General features: G+C 29.2%; 1 protein-coding gene across 1 annotated transcript in view; it reads left to right on the plus strand.

Moving 5' to 3' along the window:
• LOC107437766 (uncharacterized) overlaps positions 1 to 24,412 on the plus strand; it is a 390,895-nt gene that overhangs the window by 51,427 nt on the left and 315,056 nt on the right. The window lies entirely within an intron of this gene.

The following is a 24,412-nucleotide window of genomic DNA, read 5'->3' on the forward strand; positions in this document are numbered from 1 at the left end:
ACTGACAGAAGTTAACGGCTAATAGTATAATAGTTAAAAATAATTTAAGATACTTCATCAAATGTATGCTAAACATTTTCAAACATAAGAGTTTTTCGAAATATACATCGGTAATATGCGTATTAATTGTCGTAGCAAAGTTAAAGTTCATAAGTTTGCTTCTCTTATTCTATAAACTAATCTGTTGATTGTTTTTACTAGATTATTTTGATAAAAAAATAAATAAAAACATTATGTTATTTGAATTGATTGAACTAATAATGATCTATTGATAATTATGTTTATATTGATAATTATGTTTATATTGATAATTATGTTATAATTATGTTATTATAATGATAATTATGTTATTTGAATTGCTTGAACTAATAACTTTTGATCCTGATATTAATTTTTAAAGTGAGGGATAAATTTTTATTGTGTCACTTGATTTTTTACGTAAAAGAAAAATAAATTATTAACATTACGTTAAGTATGGACCTTAGAATACACCATATGTTAAGCATAGACTATAGACGCTGCTGTTTCGTTATTCCAGAAAGGACCTTCTCGTCATTTACACGAGTGACTAGTAGACGATCGGTAGATTATCTAGCTAGTTTGCAACTTAATTTAATAGTTAGAGATAATGAAAAAAAAAATTTCGGCACTTTAAAGGACCATCTTAGTTAAACTGCCCATTAATCTAGATAATCCATAAAGTAACTGCTTTCTGCACTTAAGTTGTAACACGCACTTTATGTGTGTATATTTATATATATATATATATATATATATATATATATATATATATATATATATATATATATATATATAAATAAATACAAGAAAACACGAAGAAAGTTAAGAAAAACAATAAGTTTCATTTATTGCGCTTAAGTTGCAAGTAAACAGAACTCATTAGATAAGTTCAAAATGTAGAATAAAACGAAGAAAAATTATAGACATATGAAAAAAAGCACTCTGTTTTGCGGATATAATCGTGTGGGCTGAAGAAAAGATTATATCTTTTTTCATTTCTTTTTTTTCTGGTTTTTTAAATAAAATTTCATCTTTTTTTTTTCTTTTTTTTTTAAAAAAAACTGTTGTTTGTTATTTTTTTACTTATTATTTCCCCCCCCTTTTTTTTTCCTTCTTTTTTTTCATAAGTCTATAATTTTTCTTTGTTTTATTCTACATTTTGAACTTACCTAATGAATTCTGTTTACTTGCAACTTAAGCACAATAAATAAAACATATTGTTTTTCTTAACTTTCCTCGTGTTTTCTTGTATTTATTTATATATATATATATATATACATATATATATATATATATATATAAATGTATGTATGAGAGAGAGCATTTAAAGAGCAAGTTTTTTCATTTCGAATTCGATATTTACTCAGTTTAGCTATATAAAATTAGGGTATCTTGAAATTCTAATCAATTTAAGAAATAAAAGAAATTCATAAAAAATTGATTCAGTGTTCAAAATTATAAAAATTGATCAAATTTATAAAAATTGATTGATTGTTCAAAAATGATTCTCAGTATAAACTCTAAAAGCCAAGGAAAAAAGTTAGAAAAAGAATACCATTGAAAAACCACAGTAAATTCATTAAGAAAAATTTCTTTTTCTATAATTTATTTATTATCTATAGATAAATAGTATAAGTATTATTTATAGCTAAATTGTTAACTACAAATAATAAGCAACTCTTACGTAAATTCCATAAAAAAATACTCATTAGTTATGTAGAATATTGAGTTTTTTGACGGAAAATTGTATATTCCAATATTTTTTAAAGCTTGTATTAAAGAAAAATGCTTTAGTATATTTTTTTCCTAATTCTTCTTGGCACAAATGCCTCAAATCAATATCAATTTCTTTCTTTTAAAAAAGTAGTATTCTATTTTTTATTTAAATTTTCAATATTGAAGAAATGAATTCCTTATGATTTTATTTTTAAGTCATCTTTTAACAAATTGAAATCTTTGGAAACCTTCATTCAATTTAGTTAGCGGCTTTTCTGTAAACTGATTAGCGTCCTCGGGCTATGATAAGAGAAGGTTTAACATTTATTATTTTTATTATTTTATCTCTCTTCTTTTTATTATAAAAGCGTGTTTTAAAATTTGTAATTTCGCTATCCTTTGTACTTTTCCAAAACTGATGTAAGGTTTTACTTTTTTATTCTTTAAAAGTGATTCATTAATTTTTAAGATCTGGAAAGTTAAGGAGGATCTGGAAATAATTTGTATTCATAACTTAGCGAGATAAAACAGTTAATAACTAAAAGATATTTAATTTTTTAAAAAAGATGGAAGGATTATTGAATTGAAATTTTCCCCTTTTTTCCCTAATGAACATTGGTTACAATGGCTATTTACTGACATTTACCATATTTTCATTTGCTAATAATTGCCAACTCGCTTTCTTTTTAAAATGTTCTTCAAAAATCGTTCCTAGAAAAATTTGTGACTTTTCAATTTTTACTTCTTAACCGTCGCTAAACAGCCGAACCAATTTTTGGTTTATAACTACCACTGTTCAACTTCGTATCCCTGTAATTTTGAGCGGAATTCCAGCCATACCTGGGATGCGAAGCCGGTTCACCTGAGTGGAAGGCGAGCGTCCATTCCCTGAGCCATCACGACTCGCTAGTAATTGTAGTCGAAAACTAAGTTCATTCAAAAAGCGCCAAAAATAGCTATTGGTTTCTGTTGAATGATTTGGGGAACTTCGCAAATTGGAGGCTAAGTCAATACATGTCACTGGGCCTATTTGAATGAATTTTCAAAACACAGTTTTAATTAGAAAATATAAAATCAACACAGAATTAAGATAATTTATTTAAATAAAAATGCAAATAAGGATACCAGGTAAATTTGATACTTTCGTCGGATAAAAAAAAGCATACCTCTTCAAACGGTTACGAGCAGCTAGATTATAGTGACGTGTCCATAGTGGGGTGTGATGACGTAGCTTTTCATAGCATGTAATGTACCTCGTCATCTTTATGATATGACCTATATCCCCATTGGCGTTTCGACATTAATTTTGAAACACCACATATACACTACTAACTAAAAGGGTTTTCTTTACTGCCACAAGTGATTGTAAAATCGATACAAGGTCAATGCAATTATAAGGGTAGACGGTTTGCTTTACCGTTTATATAATTGCGTAAGACAATTATGATCTTAGACAAAATATTTGCATTCCGTGAATAATTAACATTGATTGTCGCATTGTAATAGGTTTAATAATAAGCTATAGTTTTAAACACACTCCATTTTATTCTTTTTACAAATCGTAATGCATCGTTTTATTATTTGAGTATTTTTTATTTTGAGATGAAAAATATGCTTGCCATTTTTTTTAAAATTCAATTCTGAAATAAGATACAAATGGGCCACCAAGGAAAATGCTTTTTCGTAGCAACATTAACCTCGCCATTTATAATTTTAGCACTATTATGTTTAATTTCAATAATTTTTTGGAACTATTGAAAAAAATTTATTCTCCGTATATTAAGCATTTTTTTACGTAAATAACGTTTTTGTTTTACGAAGACAAATATTTAGGTTGATTTTAAAAAAAAGAATGGGAAAATTGCATTTCTTAAAAACACTTAAACCCTATTAATTTGAAAAAAAATCCCATAAAACTACCAAAAAATTTTTATTTTTCTTTTTAAAAAGTATCCAACCGGAAAAAAGCTTACTTAAACTTCGTTAACAATGTATTACAACTTTATGAAACACTCAAGATTGTAATACATTATTTATACAAAATGTTCTCTAAAGCTAATTCCTATAATAAACTAATTCTTAAAACAATATTTTTCTGTTGAAAAAAACGAGGGGGAAATTTTTTACATTTTTTACATTATTTGCCAACGAAAAAAAACATTTTAATGAAAAGCTTTGCATGCAAAAAGATCTATTCTGAAATCCTTACAGTGCCAAAATGTCTCCTTATAACGAATTTAGAATTTCCATTTAAAAGTCTACGGTACTAGTTAATATAATTTGGAGACAGGATATAACTGTGGAAACGTACTATGTTTATTGGAATTGAAATTCGTAAGCAATCTCGTATTTCGTTCGAATTCAAATGGAAAGCGAAATAGATTTTCCACCCCCTACCCCATTCGTTCATTTAAAATTTACATGCCATAGGGAGAGCCTAAGAAAATCCCGTTTTTTGCCCAGTTCACTTTTCGTATTTTCATTTTTTTAAAGGAAAATATCAATCTTTACTTACTTCATAAAAAGATTTCGAAACCTTGCATTTCTTTTTGAAATCTAATTCACTTATCGAAATTGGTATTTTTATATTGTAAGTCACTAGCCATAAATTTGATTTTTGTTCCCTAAGAAAACCAAACTGCATTTGACGGCAAATTTGCCAAGTAATCAGTTTGCTTTAAACTAGTATTACGTTGGAAGACATGTTAAATGATTAGTCATTGAGTAATCGGTTACTATTACGACATAGTTAGTGATTACTTGACGCCATTTACAAAAAAAATAACTATTACCGAAACTGTTAAGAGGTTGTAACATGTTGTTTAAAAAAGTCAGGATTATCAAATCAGATGGTTAATATCAAATTTATAATGAAAATTATTCAAGTTAAAGTTAGCCTTTCTCAATCGTAGGTGTTGAGTAACACATACATTATGCCAACTATTCAAATTATAAATATTCAAAATATTCAAATTATAATTCATCTATATCGACATTCATCTATATCGACATTCATCGACATCGACATTCATCGACTACTACATACTTCGACATAGACATTCATCGACTACTACACTCCTCAAAATCAGCATTTATATTCATCAAATGTAAATGTAGAGCATCAACATTACATCTTGTACAATTTTTTTAGTTTTTTTTTTGGACCAAAAATGAATGTGTTTGATAAGATAAAAACCATGATCGTTACACGAGGGAGCCCTGAAAATCGGGGCTAAATGCTTGGCCATTGTTGAGTGATGTGATCTGTGTTAAATCTCAAGCAAACGACCCCTCAACTGACATTTAGAAATTTAAAGACTTTAAAAGAGGTTAACTTTTCAGATTTCCTTTCTATTTGCGTGGTTAAATAGAGAATGAGTGAATAAAATAAAAGCAACTCGAACCCTCTTTATTCAAAGAAGCAATGCAATTCCTAAACTAGATGGAATTCAAAACATTATTGAAACTGCGCTATATATATATTGAAATTAAATGCTGAAACTACTCCATGATAAACTACATTATTGCAATTTGTGTGCTTAAAATATTATTTAGTCAATTACATTAGTTATTTTAGGTGCTGAAACTATTGTATAGTAAACTTCGTTAGTAGTTGTAAGCAGTGCAAAACTATACATATTGATAGCAAGTGCTTAAACTACAATATAGTAAACAACGTAATTGATGAATGGTTCCCTTTTTTATAAAAATGCAATATGCCATAAATTTTTTTTTGATCACAAGATTAATTTTTATATTGATTTCAAGAAATTGAATTCGCCTGATATTTAAATTAAGTTATATTTCCAATAACAGATTATCTGCAGAGTTATCGATGCCTATCTTTACTTTTCTTCCGATTAATAGTTAAGAGAAAGCGAATAGTAAGCAATGAAACTACTACATAAACTACACATTGATAACAAGTGCTAAAACTACTATATAGTAAACTACATAATTGAAGAACGAGTACTTTTTTGATAAAAATGTATAATGTCATTAATTTTTATATTGATCACAAGATTTTGAATTCACCTGATATTTAAACTAAATTATACTTTCAGTAACGCAAGATCAGCAAAGTTATTGATGTCTATCTTTACTTCTCTTTCGATTAATAGTGGAAAAAAAATTGTAAAGCCCCTTAAGAAAAACATTTCACGTAAGAAAAGCAATCAATCTTTAAAAAAGGTAAAGTGTTCAGGGTCATTTAAGGGAACAATAAATTTTCCTGAATATATCCTGAAACGATAAATAGCCGCATAACTTGTCATGTGAGCGCAAAAACATGTCACAAGGGGTAATACTTATGTTCGAACGATATTAGTTCTTCGATGAATTATTTACTTTGCTTTTTTTTCTATGTTGAAAAATTTATGGGAAAGCGACAGATATATCATTCGCGCAATACTGTTTTTCTCTAATAAAGTAAAAGAAGAGTAAACGCTTTATTTTTCTTTTTAAATGATTAAAGGAGCTTTTACTTTCTATGTCTTAAAAGTTTAAAGTGTAAAAAAAAACTCTTTTAAAGCTATAAGATGCAATTGCTTATGTATAAATCTTTAAAGGAAAAATGTATATTTTGTTAAAATAAATATATTTATAAAATTTAAATTGAACAAATGAAGGAATAGAAACCTTAGAAGCATACATTTTCTCATTGGTTTATTATTTTTACTTCAAATTCTTCTTCAATATCATTTCCTGTTAGGTATTTATGGAATTTCGATTTGCCTGAAGGGAAGTGGAAAGCAATTTGACGAAACCTAACTTGACGGAAGCGCAAAGTAATTATGTAATTGATTGCGGAAAACAGACTATTGATGTAGATATGATCATTGACGCAAAGCAATTATATATTTACTAAAAAACTCATGTCAGATTTTAACGTTAGCTTGTAAACTACTAAATTTGAAAATATAATTCCTTTTTTTGTCTGAAATTAGAGTATACCTTAAAAAGTAAAGACATTTAAAGAATTTAAACTTATTTTAAAATTATCTGAGCTAAGTATGAAGAAACATGAGGGAAAAAAAACATTTCCCATCTCATGGTAATTTAGAAAAGTAATATTTAAAATATCGATGCTTAGTTTGAAATGCAAGATAATAAATGGAATTTTAGGTACTTTTCCATTTCGCCGACGCAAGCAATTTCGGTTATTTCATCTATTTATTTTTTTAAAAATAAAATAAAATAAAATAATTTAGAAAAGCAGTTGTATTTATTTGCAGTCAGAAAGTTTACATTGGCTACTTTATCATTTGCGCCATCGAAATTAAAAATTATCGATTTTTTTCACACTAACAAGTTTAAATATAGATTACTTTCATAAAAAAAGCCAAAACTAATAATAATAATCAGAATTCAAAGAGCCGCGATGGCTAAGGGAGATGGAGAGTTCGCTTTCTAATGAGGTGAACCGAGATTCGAATCCCAGCGATGGCTGGTCGATACGAATTCCGCATCCGGCTAACACCGACCACAGTGCTGATGAGAAATATCCTCAATGGTAGACGGATCATGGGTTAGAGTCCCCTTGCCATCAGACGAACCGAGGGAGGTTTTCGTGGTTTTCGTCACCTTGAAATGCAAAAGGGGTTTTTTTTCATCAAAAAGTCCTCCACGAAGGCAAATTCCTCCCAATACTTGATCCAGGAGGTACCTTCTCTTCTGGATTGGGTTCAAAATTACATGGCTACGGAGTTGAACGCTAGTAGTCGTATACCCAAAAAATTGGGTCGGCTGTTCAGTGATGGCACGTTTCGGATTATCCTCAGGGATGTTACCCAAACCGTCGCCAATAGCTCATTGTGCAGCTCTAGTGCGACGTAAATAAAGTACATACCCAAAATACATATTTTCTAATAAAGAAAGCAAAAAAAGGTATTTTTTCAAGATGATGTGAACAATTATTTGTCGTGTTAGGCGGAGTTTAATCCGAGATAGTTAAGGGAACTATAATTAAGAGCTTAGTTCTTTAAATTCAGCAGCCTTTGTGAATATAAATCCAGTATTCAAGATCCAGATATGGAGTATTATTTCGTAATCTAACTTAGGAGAAGACGTTGAATATCTGGTTTGTCTTTGTGAACTGCTCCTAGATGTGAAGGGATGGAATTGATTTCATAGATATCTCTGTTCACACACTCAAAGGAATGTCAATTAGTCAATTAGCCAAGTGAAATGCTCTTATGCAATTCAACATGCATCTCAATGGTGAATGGAGTTTAACTACACTATTGCTTTGATATATTATGGTGTGTGGTCTAATATTTACGTACATTTAAGTAGTATTATGAATTTATGCTCTAACTTCTTAATTTTATAGTTATTTATGGCTATTAATTTTATTATTATTACTACACTATTGCTTTTATATATTATGTTGTGTGGCCTAATATTTGCTTGCATTTTAATAGTATTATGAATTTATGCTCTAACTTCTTAATTTTATGGTTATTTACGGTTATTAATTTCATTATTATTACCACACGATTGATTTTATATATATTATCGCGTGTGGCCTAATATTTACGTGCATTTCTGTAGTATTATGAGATTTGCTCTAACTTTCATCTTTAACTTTCTACTTTTCAGTTTTTTATTTTTACTAAATTATGTGGTAATTCGAACTATAATTTCGAAAATTTGAATTTACAGTAAACCGTTAAAATGAGCCAAATGAATAGTTTTGATACTAGATATTTTTAGATATTTTGGGTTTTATTATCAGAATTATGTTTGTTTTTTTAATTTTTTTTTTAAAGAGGCTTTTTTTTTTCTCAAAATTTCATAAAATTATTTCAGATCATTCAAGAAATTTCATAACCATAGAGTTCGATGATTTTCCAGATCTTTATTCGTCGTGTGTAGATCGATATACAAGAACTTTCTCGGGTACAGCTCTATCCATCCTCGGAAGTTCCTACCTGGGTTTAACCCCATAATTATCTCACACCACCTGTCTTAGATTACGTCCCCTCCTATCAGGTCAAGATCGACTGCCGCATAAAAATTTTAAGTGTGTGCGCCAGAATAGCGAAATAAAGCCAAATCTAGAAGGATGAAACTGATGGCGCCTTCTTATGAATGACTTGTAAAAAAGTCGTCTTGAATGATTTGTAGTTACAAAAATGTTGCAGCTAAGAACATGCGAAAAAAATAGCGAAGCCGAATAAAAACAAGTACCAGTCAAGATATCTGTAGATACATAAAAAATATTTCTTAATGTGAGTGTGTGTTTTTTTTAAAATTTAGAACTGCAATGTAAAAATTATTTTGACAATTAAAAATTTTCTTCGTATATTTCATACATTTCTAATATGATTAATTATTAATTTTATAGGATGGTCGAATTCTGCTAATTAACTTTGTGAAAGTTTTCATGAATAATTTTTCTGAATTTAAGGAATTAATTTTTTAAAATTTTAATGTTGAAGTTATAAATGCTGTTGATAGAGGATAAAAAATTAATCCGATCAAAACTATTGTAATTTATTATTTCTTAAAAATGTAAATATTTCTCTTTATCAATTGAATATTTTTATTTCCCGTTTTAAAAATGACAATTTCGATACAAATCTAGATCAATTAAACTGCAACAAGATGAGAAAAATACTATACATAAAGCTGCTTAAATTTAATTTATTTTACCCCTTTTTTTACTTTATTTTTCACTACTTTATTTTTCACTTTAAAAATTCGAAGCAAATAAAATTTACTGTCAAGAAAATAAAATTTATTGTCAAGACAAGCCATTAAAAAAAGTGTTTTATTTAGGAAAAAAAATTATGCTTTTTTCCTTGATATAATATTTGCTTTGGAATTTCAAAGAAAAAAAAATAAGCCCGTGTCATGATTGTTTAGTCATATATAATTGCATGACGTTGCGAATACATGTCATTCTGATCAGAAGTTTCAATAGGCAAAATATTCCAAATTCAATATTTTTTAAAATATTGTCATATTTTAGGACCCTGTACACACTAGAGTAACGCAACTTTATTTTTACCCCGACGTTAAAGATATAACTGTGAATATTTTTTTTAATAGTGACTTTTTTAAAAGGCGAGCACATTTGATGCATAAAGGCCTAAAATTTCATCCAATTTCTATATCACGTGTTGAAAACTTTCGATTTGAAACCAATAAGTTATTTCATTTTTTATAACAATATATTAACCAGATTTAAGAAGTTTTATAAAATTGGCACTTCATGACTTGTTTTATTACTACTTTATATAAGTGTATGACTACTTTATACTTTTTATGATTACTTTAATTAATTAATTTTAAGTTAGATGCTTCCATTGCACACAAGTGATATATGTGCCAGTATTATAAATTTTAAAATCAATATAACAATACAGATATTAACCAAAATTGTCTGAAAAATTAAGTTAAAAAATAATAGTAATAATTAATAACTTTATGAATTGAATCAGCTCCAAATGTTATTACTTTTTTTTAATTTTGATACATCATTTTATATTATATGTCATACGGTAACCAAATTATATATAGACTGAGCAATATTTTCAAAGTCTTAATTTTATATTAAGTCCATTTTTTGATGTTATAAAACCTACGAAATACAATTTTCAGTGTCTGACTTAATTCCATCATACCTGCCGTTCTGTATACCGGATAATAATAATAATAATCTGAATTAAAATATTTTGATTTTATTTGATGACCTACATTCTTAATAGCTTCTTTTAATTTTTTTTTCTTTGATAGACAATATCAATAGAACTCTTTTGGCGTTAAGATTCTTGTTTTTATCATTAATTAATTTAAATAACGCATGAGACATGTTGTTTTATCATCAATTTTCAAATTCATCGTATCCAATTTTAAAAGTTCTATAATTAAATTTTTTTTGTTTAGTTTAAGTAAAATGATAAAACTATATTATTTAGTTAATCAAAAATTTATTTAAGTAAATTTTTTAGAATTTTAAAATGTATGTACGAAAAACAAGTTATTTCTTAAAAATAATTTCTGAAAGCTTAGAATATGCAAAAATAATATTAATCATAAAAGTATACATGAAAAATTATAATTTATTTTAAGATTCTGACTGAAAGAGACAAAAGAAGTTCCTGGGCAAAGAAGAACAGGCGATATTCTAAATTAGAAATTTTATTGCATTAAATTAAGAAAGTCCTCAAGCACAAAAATATACTTCCTCTGAATAAACATTTTTAGTGTTAACGAATTTGGATTTTTAATCCTTAAAATATCACAATATACTACTATCATAATGTTGAAGTAATTGCCATGTCAAAAACATTGTTCCAATTGTTTAGTCAAAATTCCAGTCCTTTTATTTTCATTTTCTCTTTTTTTTTTTTTCATTTTTCGGTGTATCTGGAACTGTTTAGGCGGATAAAAAATTCCACTAATTGTAAAACTCTTTCTCCAAAAATTTCATTCAAAACATACTATTATAGATAAGTCATTATTATTTAATTTATGCTGGGAAAAGTTTTGCACTGTTGAGTATAAAAAATTTCACGTCATTTTAAATGATGTAATTTCAAGTAACGAAATTTGAACAAAAGCGTCTTTACTGTTACTGAGGACAGAAATTTCAAAGATATCGGGCTTTGGAAATATTCCCAAACTATTTTGCCGATTTTGCGTAAATGTTTTTTTTCCTCATTTAATAATATAGATTAAAATAAGATGAATACTTGCATACTTGGCTCTTTTATACATTTGTGACTATTATTAATTAAAATTAAGTAATTATATTTATTCTTACAAAGTTATATTTTCTATTAAATTTTCTTTGTATAAACGATTCTTATAACTGTGTGTGCAATTTTTTTCAACATATTAACAACAGTCAACATATTACTTTCAAACCATTAAAATTGAAACTTAATGAAATTCCAATTACTAAAATCAAAGTTGTGTAGGGTGTTTCGCTTTGCTTTCATTTTACTCGTACAAACATAGCATTTTACAAACATTTTATACGAAAAGTATTATATAATCTAGGTTTAGAGCTTTAATTCACAGGAAGTACCGCCTACAAAATTGTTTATTATAGATTTGCTATTAAATTAAAAACTTAAGTTAGTTTATTATCTAGTTTTTATTTATTAATTTTAAGTGAATGAGCGACAAGGAATATTTTTGCTTGGGCTTGGAAATTAGCTTATATAAATCTTAAACGATTTTTTTCCACTTAAAATAACAGTTTCATAGTTTGAAAAATGACAAATTTTGGATTCTCCTAAGATTATTTGTACACCTTATAAGCTTTTAAGTATAACTCTGTAACTACTTGTGCACACTCAATTATTATAAAACTTGTTCACGAGAAAATTGATGTTACGCACATAAAAAATTTATAAACATTAATTATTTCTCTAATTTAAATGGGAAAACTATGAAACAGATATATTTAATTATAACAATATATACAACTATACAACTAATTTGAAAATATTAAATCGGGCAATGGGGACTTGGCGTTGTTTTTTCATAAAAAAACCCATCATATCTCCAGTAATATTTACGCTAGGTATACGAAATGTTATGCAGTTACTAAAAGCAACAACTTAAGTAATTGGTACGAGTTCCAAGCTTATTGCTTGATTTTCTCGCAAAGGGTGTTAAAAAACTTGTTATTTTTCATTACTTATTATAGGTTTCTGAAACCTCTGAGAGCTATAAATTTTACTTTTATTTAATTTAAAATTATATCCATTCTTCTCTTTTTCTCGAAATTTTCATTTTGGACGCGAGTACTAGCACTTGATTTCATGTCAAAAGGTACAAAAACTTAAACATTTTAATAAAACACTAATTTGATGCTGTTAAAAGTTAATATTTGTATCGAAACGTTTAAAATTATAAACGGTTCAAAGGAAATTTAAACATTTAGTAATTTTAACAGTTATATGATAGAAAGTTATTTATAAATTTTTAACAAATAAAATTAAATCTTAACAAAATGTGCTGAAAAGAGTAACGAGAATTTTAAAAACAAAATCTTTTTTTACATCGATTTTTAGGAAGAAACAAAACTAAAATGATTCAGATAGATGTATAGGAGTTGTTAAACGAAGTGATAGTGTAATGAACCTTCAAGTAATTAACAAAAAATTGCTGTTTTATGCTCTATACCCGTTTTCTTTTCTGATACAAGACCAAGCTGTCTTGTTCTTCAATTCCACATGAAAATAATAGAGGTACTTTTCATGTTTCAGGATTTTTTTTCTCCAAATTTTGAAAAAATATATCCATCTTGATTGCTAAAAATACTATATTGACAACACGTGGTGGTATAATCTTTAGGGGTTGCTAAAGAGATGTTTCATTCGCCAAATGTTTGGCGATGGACATTTGTTAAAATTCAAGAGTCCCCACGTCAAGGATCTATTCATAACAATACATTTTCCCCTTTGACACATTGATGGATCATATCTATTGTTATGACCCTCTACCCCACCTTCAGGTTGGAAAATCCTAGGATGGACAGAGCACAGCCCACTTTCTCATATACAATAATTGAATTTTCAAACTTTTTTCAAATATTTTCCCCATTGTTTGAATCAACCAGTTTTAGTGTTCATTCTATTTTAGAAACATTGATTTTTCTAAAAACCAAAATTTTTCTTACATGGTTTGTAGAAACAGTTTGATATGTCTATGAAATAAAAATATTGAATAGTGTTGAAACAACCATAATCATATTGTGCAATGCTACTATTATATTAAAACAAAAATATCAGCGACTGCTGCATCGACTGCTGTTTTTATTTTTGGAACTATTTACTAACTGATTCACTTGACAATTTACTTCCTTATTTTTGGAACTATTTACTAACTGATTCACTTGACAATTTAATTCCTTATTTTTAGAACTATTTACTAACTGATTCACTTGACAATTTACTTCCTTATTTTTGGAACTATTTACTAACTGATTCACTTGACAATTTACTTCCTTATTTTTGGAACTATTTACTAACTGATTCACTTGACAATTTACTTCCTTATTTTTGGAACTATTTACTAACTGATTCACTTGACAATTTACTTCCTTAGTTTTCTCTTTAACAAACTCCTTCAATTATTTATTCATTTTAATTTTATTTTATAACAGCAGTTGGACATCCGACCCAATTTGTTGGGTTTACGATTACTAATATTCAACTCCACAACCTTGTAATGTTGAACCCCATCCAGAAGACAAGGGTACTCCGAGATCAAGTATTGGACAAAATGTTACCTTCTTGGAGGACTTTTTGATGGAACTAACCGCATTTGCGTTACATGGAGAGGAAGACCACGAGATCCTCCCACGGCTAGTCTGACGGCAAAGGGTCTCTAATCCATGATCAGCCTACCAATCAGGATATTTCAAGTCAGCACTGTGATTGATGTGAGCTGGGTACGGAATTCGTATCGACCGGCCATTGCTGGGATTCGAACCCGGGTCACCTCATTGGAAGGTCAACGTTCTATCCCTTGAGCCACCACGACTCTTGCTTATTCATTTTTATAAGCGTCGTTGAGCAGCCGACCTAATTTTATGGGCTTACGACTACTAATGTTCAACTCCGTAGCCTTGTAGTTTCGGACCTAATCCAGAAGACAAGGGAACTCCTGGATAGAGCACTGGCAGAAATATGCCTTCATGGAGGACTTTTTAATGGAGCTAACCCGCATTTGCGTTACATGGAGAGGAAGACCACGAGAACCTCCCACGGTTAGAATGGCGGCAAGCGGACTTTAACTCATGATCCGTCTACCACTAAGGATATTTCACGTTAGCACTGTGATCGGTGCGAGCCGGATGCGGAATTCTTATCGACTGGGATTAGAACCCGGCTCGTCTGATTGGAAGGCGAACGCTCTATCCCCTGTACTTATTCATTTGCTATACATATTTATTAAACGACATCAATAGATTAAAATAGATAAAAAGTAAATTTTCCTCATAGTTACGGAATTTTTCAAATGGTCCTATTTAATTACCTAATATCGGCTGCATAAATCCATATATTCGCTCTTCTAGAAAAAACAAAATTTTCTTAATGAAACCAATGTAGAATATATACTAAAAATTAATTATATTCTCAAATTCATTTCCAATAGTCTATTTTTCACTGTAATGAATAGTTATTCATTATAAAAAAAATATGTTGTATCGAGTATTCATTACCATATCGTCTTTGCTATGAAATATTCCTACATTTGATCCCTTCTTGTGAAAATGTATCAACTATGTAAGAATTAATGAGCTAGACTGTAAATTTCTTTCTTGCTGTTTAAAATTAATAAATAAGAAACGTTAATCCTCCGTTTCGAGTCATCTTATTTTTAACGTCAAATATGCTATTACCTGTAATCCTCTGTCAACAGCTTTTCATTATTCCTGACTAACTATACTATTAATATTGATCTATATTGAAAAAAATATATATATATTTGAAGAGTGCTTCAGAAAAAAAAAGGGTAAAAAGTTTCTTATACCAAAATAAGAGCGTTGCAACCATTTTTGAAACTAAGTTGTTTCCTTTGTCCAAGTTAAAATCTAAAATATGGATTTAAGCAGGATGAGATTTCCATTTTATGGCTAAGTTGATTCTGGAATTTCGCAATCTTAAAACTTAAGTTATTTGACTTAACCCCTTAACGATCTTATTATTTTCAAGAAAGCAGTGTTATTTTATAAAAGTGCCTACTTTTTCTTTATTCAAGAAAAGTATATAAAAATTAACAACAAAATTCCAAAAATCATTTTTGATTTTTGGAATTTTTTTAGCGCTTGTTTTGTTGTTAGTTCCGTAAGTACTTCATGTGTTCATGTAACTGACTCCATAAAGTGCTCAATTTAAAATATATTTATATATATATATATATATATATATATATATATATATATATATATATATATATATATAAAAGTATATGCTTCGGGTTAAGATTGGTATAACTTAATGCATCTTTAAAGGATGTTTCATGCACGGATTTTTAATCCTATGCACATTAACCATTATATTGTTCGGACACCCTAATCAGCGCACAAAATATTTAAAAAAACGTATCACACGGAATAAGCTACGCTTGTTTTAGCAATTGGAATCTTTATTGCAGAATTCACTCCCTGTGTATTTTGCCATATATCGGGAATTTCTTAAGCAAATCGAAAAATTTTTGCACACAAACATAAATTAAATTTATCCAAAAAAAAATCCATGTAAAAAATAATTTCTAATAGTTTTTTATTATTGTTATTATTATTCTTTTATTCATTAAGTATCGATAAAAAATTTTGAATTATAAGTTTTCAATTGTTTACTTTATTTTAAACTACATATTATTAAATGACAAAAAAAATGCTTTTTTTTGGCCAAATAATTCTATAAAAATAAAATTTTAAAATGTGGCTTTTTCGAAATTTTTTCTGTCAGAATCCACTCAAATTTCGTATTTTTTTTTCCATTTACGATACCATATATTTATCCAAAAATTAAAAAAAGAAGTAATTTATGGTGATATCTTTTTTCTAGTATACTGTACCATAAGCAATAATGTAAAAAGCACATTGAAAAGAAATTTAGCTTGTTAAGTTTTTTTTTTCAAGTTCTCAGCATAAAGCTTGCTTGTGTCTTAGTCATCATTATTTCTTACAGCCATCTTCAAACCAGGTAAAAAGTATCGTATATCTCGCTTGTTAAAAATTTTATTTCAGGAATCAAAGAAACATATAAATCGCTGTCCACATGACAAAAACATACATTTTATGTTCAATTTCAAAGTCTTTCGCGTTATGTTAGTAATATAAGCCAGGGATTGTACTTCTTTTTCTTTTCTACGAGTACATGTAGAGGCACTCTGTTAACTCATTAAATTATGAAAGAAACATTTTTGATTTGGAAGCAGTAATGCATAAAATAATAAAACCAATTAATTGTAACAATAGGACCGTATTTCCACGCATTACCACTCAATATACATGGCTTGATTGCAAAACCTTAAAAAAGCAAACTAATTTGTGCAAGTGATATTTTGAGTTACGAAATCAGAAAGATAAAATTTCTGTTATTTAAGATAAAATATTAAATTATACGTTTATTTACAAAACTCGTGTCAGGCCAGTCTTGACATACACTTCTGAAGCTTGAACAATGACAAAACTGGAGGAAAATTGTATCACAATATTTAAGAGAAAGATTGTGCGCAGCATACTTGGTGGTGTAAATGAACACAATAACTGGAGAAGGAGAATTAACTTTGAACTGTACAAGATTCATAAACAACCCGAGATTATTAAATACGTAAAAATAAATTGAATGAATTTGAGGGCCCACGTGACTCGCATGAGTGATGACAACACAATTAATAAAAGATACTGTTTTTCAGACCCACTGGAACAAGAAAGCGGGGGAGGCTGCAGTTGAGTTGGGCTGACTCGGTGGACTCTGATTTTTCTTGCAATTAATGCAAAGAATTGGAGATCAAAGATAAATCAGATGTCGTTATGTGGAAATCTTCAGAGAAAGGGATTGGCCCACATAGGGCTGTCTAGCCAACTATGATGATGATGATGATTAATTGATACATATAAGTGATGGATTATACGATGATGATGATTAAATTATACGAATCTTTACTCAATGAGAGATACTCATGGAGCATAATGAGTACATTAAACGTAAATTTTTAGGAATTTGGTAATAGTCAATATGTTTTATACGCTAATTTTACGTAATATTAACAGAATGATATTAACATTGTGATATTTGGTAAAAAATGCTGTGGTATATTTTATGTATAATTAATGGAATGGATTTTATCAACTACCCTTTGGTAAGATTGCTTTCGTATATTTTACATTTCGTACTGCATTTCATCAGTATATTTTACGAAAGATTGACGAAAGAATATTTACTATTTAGATTCAGTAAAAATTATTTTGTGTATTTTACGTATAATTGACGATGCAAATTTGCCATTTAAATTTCTGTTCGCAATTTTTTTTTGTGTGTTGGATAGCCACTTTTTTCCATTATTAAACGTTTCAATTTACGTACATTTTGATGTACTGCTGACGTAAATAATATGTAAAAAAAACGCACTCATTCTTACCCAGTAAAAAGTGGTTGGTAAAATATTCTTAAAATAAACGAATTTGTTTACTTAAAATTTTACGTAAATTTTCCATTTTCTGGATAGAAACTTTTTGTCATATTCGACGTTTCAGTTTTTCATACATTTTAAGAATACTTAGTAAAATTTAAAGCTGAAATTTACGTATTTTTGACATAAATTGGACAGTTCTCTACTACTTTAGCCTCACTATTAAAAATACTATTCTAATATTTTAGACATGAAAACTGCCGAAAGTTTGTGCACTTTAATGTTGGCTTAAACCTATTGCGTTTCGCTATATGTGTGGAACTAATCCAATGACTTAATAAAATTTTGCACCTAATTTTAAAACTATTGGTAAATAAAAATAGTATTATATAATATTTAATATTTTTTCTTATTTTATCTATTAACAGTCTAAAAAACTATAATTATCACGAATTTAATATACATAATTTTAAATGACAAATTACGAAATTTGAAGGAAATCGGTCGAATTGTTTTTGAGAAAGAAAAAAAATTTAAACCCACGACTCAGAACTATTCAACGGATTTCGCTCTAATTTTGTATTTTGTCATTTAAAATTGCACACTTTTAAGTATTAAAAAAACTGCATAGCTTATCATTTAAAACTGTTTTGACTAGCATTAAATAAAATAATCAAACATTTCTACAAATTGAAAAAAAAATTATTATCTTTACTTGTTTAAGAATATGAATTTCATCAAAAACAATGAACTCACTGCAAAATATTGATCACAAATTTTCTTATTTATTTTATAAACGACATTTAACACTCAAACTCAATTCCGAATCCTCAACCTGGTAATTTTGAACCCAGCCCTGAAGACAAAGAAACTCTTTGATTAAGCATTAGACCAAACTAGTCATCGTGGAGGACTTTTTCTATGGAACCCGCTTTGCTTTGCAGGATGAGAAAAACTACGAAAACCTTTAACGGTTAACCCGGTGGCAAAGAGATTCTTACCTACGATCCATCTACTACTGAGGATATTTCACATCAGCACCGTAGTCAATGCGAGCTGAGAGTAGAATTCGTATCAACCGGCCGTCACTGGGATTCGAATCTAGAGGCGAATAAATGATCTCTCGGTCATAACGCATTTGGAATTAATTGATTCTGGAAAACCAGTGTATTTATACCCTATTTTAATGCAGACGGTTTTAAAATTAAATTAAAAACGCTTCAGAACTCCAGCAATCCTTTTTCATTTTATTTTTATTTCCAGTGTTTCCAGTGAAGCAAAATAACCCGCAAGTGAACAATAATTTTTCTTGTTTGTAAAAGTTAACGTTTTTTCCTTCGTTTTTATATAACAGTCGTTGAACAGTTGGCCCAATTTCTGGGCTTACGACTACTAATGCTCAACGCCGTAGCCTTGAAATTTTGAACCCAATCCAGAAGACAAGAGAACTCCTGGATCAAATATTGGGAGAAATTTCGAGGACTGACAGTCGCTTTGCCTGATGGCAAAGGGACTCCAACCCATGATCAGTCTACCAATCAGGATATTTCATGTCAGCACTGTGGTCGGTGCATGCCGGATTCGTATCTACCTGCCATCGCTGGGATTTGAATCTGGATCACCTCATTGGAAGTCAAACGCTCTATCCCCTGAGCCATCTCGGCTCAAAATTAACGTTTCATCAAAATATCGCTGGATTTCGATTCCATTACCCCTGTTTCCTCCTGTAATTTAATGTATACAGCTTTTGAAGCATATAAAAATTGCCAGATAACTTTTAGCACTTTTTTTTCATTTTATTTTAAAGCCTGTGTGTCCAGTGTAGTTGGATGACCCACAAGTGCGAAGCAATTTCTTTTAACGTTTCGTCAAAAATTACGACACATCGGTTACTGCACCGAAAAATAAAGCATGTGCAAAACTAACAGAATATGATTAAATTTTAAATGTTTGTGACTCTATGTGAACACCAAAAACTCGGTAATTTTTACCAAAGCATTTGCTTTGGTAATAATTTTGGTGAAATTAACAATAATATAAGGTTTTAAAATAAGACATAGAACTTGGTAATTTTATTATACCATAGATCATGCCATAAAAACCATTTATTCTGTTGAATTTACTTTTCTGCTTTGTATTTTTTAATAAATGTGTGGTAAAAAGAAGTATAATTTTGACGACCATAATTTTCGGTGAACTTTTACCGTACCAAACCACATTACCAAAAGAATACAGCATATTTTGGTTTTTATAATCAGAATTATGGTTTTTGTTTTACCTTTTTTTGCCTTTTTTTTACCTTAATTATGGTTCTTTTTTTTAATGGTGATTTTATTATACCATAGATCATGCCATAAAAACCATTTATTCTGTTGAATTTACTTTTCTGCTTTGTATTTTTTAATAAATGTGTGGTAAAAAGAAGTATAATTTTGACGACCATAATTTTCGGTGAACTTTTACCGTACCAAACCACATTACCAAAAGAATACAGCATATTTTGGTTTTTATAATCAGAATTATGATTTTTTTTGTTGCCTTTTTTCCTTGCCAGAAATGCCATACTGTAAAGGAATTTTCTAGATTTATTTTTTGATATACGACAGATGTATGATATACAAAAGATGTATGATGTGCAAAAACTGCATAATGTGCAAGTACTTGTGTTTTCAAAAATTACTTTCTCTTATCATATTTATTTTACTTTACATTTTAAGGAAACAAAAGGTAAGCAAATGTGATTTTTCTAATTAGAAACCATATTGTTAATGCTAGGTCTTACTATAATTAATAGATCAGAAGTTGTATGAAACGACTTTCTGTACACTGTATGATAATTTCTTTTAGTTTTACAATACCTAGTTAAACATAAATATATGTCTTAAGAATAGTTTACCTCTTATCACATTTATATCGCTTTGCATTTGGAGGAAACAAAAGATAAGAAAATATGATAATTCTGCTTGGGAAGAAGGTAACAAAAAATCGCTTCTCGGGAATATTTATAAAGAAGTGGGAAAACGCAAACAAATATTTTATGCATGAGAAATTTGAGCTCTCCGTTTTCTAGACATATCTGCACATATGAATAGAGTCTAGAAAGTGCTATTGTTCTGTATTTGTATTCTCAGTAATAAGATAGAATTTTCTTCTTAATTTGGTTTGTTTGTTCAAACAGAATTTAATTTCGTCTTCTTAAAATAAGTTTCTATGGAATATATAATTCTTATATAAAAATGGAGTTTATGAATTTTTCGTTATTGAAAGGTATTATTTTATAGTAAAATAACATAATTTCGATTTATATACACATATTTCTCTTTTCAATTCTCTCTCTTCTAAGGAAAATCCTGATTTATTTTTTAGGGTAAAAATATCAAGCGTGTGATCTGTTACAAGCATGAAAGCGCAAACGTACATGCTTACAAATTTCTGAATGAAATTCTTTTCTCGCTTCGGCCACAGAAAGCTAATTAAAGCTGAGCTCTAAGTTGGGAAGAATTGAAAGATTAAAAACGATGAAAAGTGAATAGTTGATATCAACAAGCAAAGTGTTCTATATTCTGCAGAGATAAGCATTCATTATTCAAGCTGATAAGTAAAGATTAACGAAACGTAAAGAAAAATGTATTCTTTAGTCAGAAATATTTTGAATTAATAATAAATTATCCATTATTTTTAATCATTATTCTTTATTCATTAGTCAAAAATATATCAATAATTTCACGGCTATAGAACCAAATGCGCTGAATACTGTAATTAACACAAAAAAAGTACTGCAAGAAAGTTCTTATCATGATTACAAATACTAATTTACTTTTAATCATGATTATAAGTAGTCGCATTTACAAATATCAATAATTCCAGATAAAAAGCATTTATAACTTGTAAGCACAACAAAAAGCGATGAAAGATAATTATGATTGCAAATAACCGAGATCTTTGATTACATGTAATCTTGATTACATGCAATCATAAAGTATGATTACAAGTAACCATGCTTATCAGTAATCATAATATAGCGATTACAAGTAATTTTGAATAGTAATTGCATTACAAAATAATTAAAGTATGGTTAAATGAAATCATTATTTAAAATGGGTTTTATTACATTGTAATCACGATTCTAGGTACGTGATTACTTTTTATCACAATGCATAAACTTAAAACTCTAAATGAATTCTACTGTTTGGAAGAAAACTTTTGAACATTGTAAGTACATTTATACGTAGTACGTATTTTGTACGTACATAAATACATTGGTATAATTTATGCACACAGTGCACACTTATATTGTATGTAGCCAGGTATCTACAAACCTATGTATGTATTTTTGTACACATACAAGTAGATTACCCACACATTTATTAAGTACACGCTGTATATAAATACGTATATACGATTGTACGCTGTATGAAAATACAGCGAGCTCTTAGTTATACGTAATTTAATTGTATGTATGCCTGCCTACTACATGTAGATACGTTGTATGTACATACGTTAGTACATACATGCATTATATGTATGCATGTATATATTGTATACAAGTACATTGTATACACACATGGTGCGCAGTGTTTTTAAAAAGTGCTTATTTTCGATTTTCTTTATTTAAAAGCATTTTAAAGGCACTTTTTTCATTGGGTATTTTTAAAAAGTGCTTAATTTTCCCTTTTCAAAAATGAGATTTTTTTCGTTATCATGTCAATTTTCGCCACGCATTATGCAAAAGCGTGCTTTTCACATTATTCTATTTCGCGTTTTCACAATTTATTTCGGCGTGCCGTCGGTCCATAGCGTATGAAAGCGCTAATCATTTTACATGTTTCGAGTCCGTATGTGCGTCTACTGAGCTGGGTTCGGTGAAATTATTGCCCTCTCACGTGCACTGCATTTTGCAAGATATTCTCAATTTAGGACTTCATTTTCCACCCTCTGATATCAAGCCGAAAAATCTCTCGATCATTTTATAACGGCTAATATAATCGAAAAAGGAGTTCTTTATCAGAAACTAGTTATTTTCTCATGATCATCTAAAGTCTTTGAAAGTTATTTTCCCTTTTGTTAATGTATATAGTGCTTAAAAATATTTTTCGAGTGCTTGAAAAATACTTGAAAGCTGCTTATTTTTTGTTGAAATATTTGGCTACGCACCCTGTACATACATGCACATACATTATATATGTACAATGTATATCCATGTGAGTGAGTACATACAATTTATGTATGAACTGGAATTTGCTTTTCACCTTTTCTTTTGTCTCCATAAAACTCATTCATTCTTCTACTTTATGTTTTTTGACAAAATATGCAATTTTTGGTCAGAAATATTGAAACAAAATATTTAAAAAATAAAGATTATCAATGACTTTTGAGGAAACCATTACATTTATATAGAAATTAATAATCTTCTTCTCAAAAATTATGGAGAAATTTCTATATTAACTTTTTTTCATATTTCTCAAGAAATACTTAGAGAATAATTTTAAAAGTGTTATTCTTTACACTTTCTGTGATCATTTCCATAATTTGTTACACATTTCCTTAAAATTGTGTGGAAATTTGTCTGTAAGACTACTAGGTGCGTTGACATTACCTATGAAACACATTTTGAAGATTATTTTCAACAAGATTATGATTTGCTTGCCCAACAATCTAATTTTTTTTAGTAAAAAAAATATTATTGCTCAAATATAAGCACAATTGAATTATATTTTATGGTCACTAAATTATGGAAAGGATTTCAATGTGTGCGATAAATGTCTATTACACTGCTCAAAAAAATTAGGGGAGCAAATGGTTTTAATGAAATTACGCAAATATTTACACCGATAAGTAACAGAAAAGTAATCATTTATAATGTAAGACCAAGCAGGAAAAAGAAGAGGAAAACTTCATATGCAAATAAAAGTTCATGACATCACAAACCAGAAAAGAAGATAAGAGCAGAAATCGGGATGTAGCAGAGACGTCTGTTTCACTGCCGTTACTCAGAAAGTTGATTTCTCAGTTATTGTTTTCGAGAAAGGGTGACTTGAAAATGTCTCAACAACGTGATTTACCTGAATCCACTGCATGGCGCGTCATCGGCAGACTGGAATCCGGGCAAACACAACGCAGTGTTGCGGACGCTGTTCAGCTGAGTCAGCAGAAGTGTCATGTGAGTCGTCCGCTAGGGCAAGGTCGGCCACGTGCAACAACTGCAGCTGATGACCGGCATATACAGTTAACAGCTCGTCGTAACAGAACAGACAATGCTACTCAGCTGCAAAGACAGTTTCTCGTGGCAACCGGACGAAGAGTTTCCACCCAAACAATACGGAATAGGCTCCATCAGGGATGTCTCTATGCTCGTAGGCCCATGGTCTGCATTCCATTGACCTGAAGCCACCGTGTGGCTCGCAGAAGATGAGCTGCTGAACATCAAGATTGTAAGCAACGGGATTGGAGCCACGTATTGCTTACAGACGAGTCTCGATTCAGTCAGGAGAGTGACACCCGATGTGTTTTGGTGTGGAGGGAAAGGGGCACTCGAAATAACCGCACTTCCATTCATGAAAGGTCA

This window comes from Parasteatoda tepidariorum, chromosome 7 (assembly GCF_982258835.1).
Source record: "Parasteatoda tepidariorum strain Cologne lab strain chromosome 7, Ptep-v5.0, whole genome shotgun sequence".
NCBI lineage: Eukaryota > Metazoa > Arthropoda > Arachnida > Araneae > Theridiidae > Parasteatoda > Parasteatoda tepidariorum.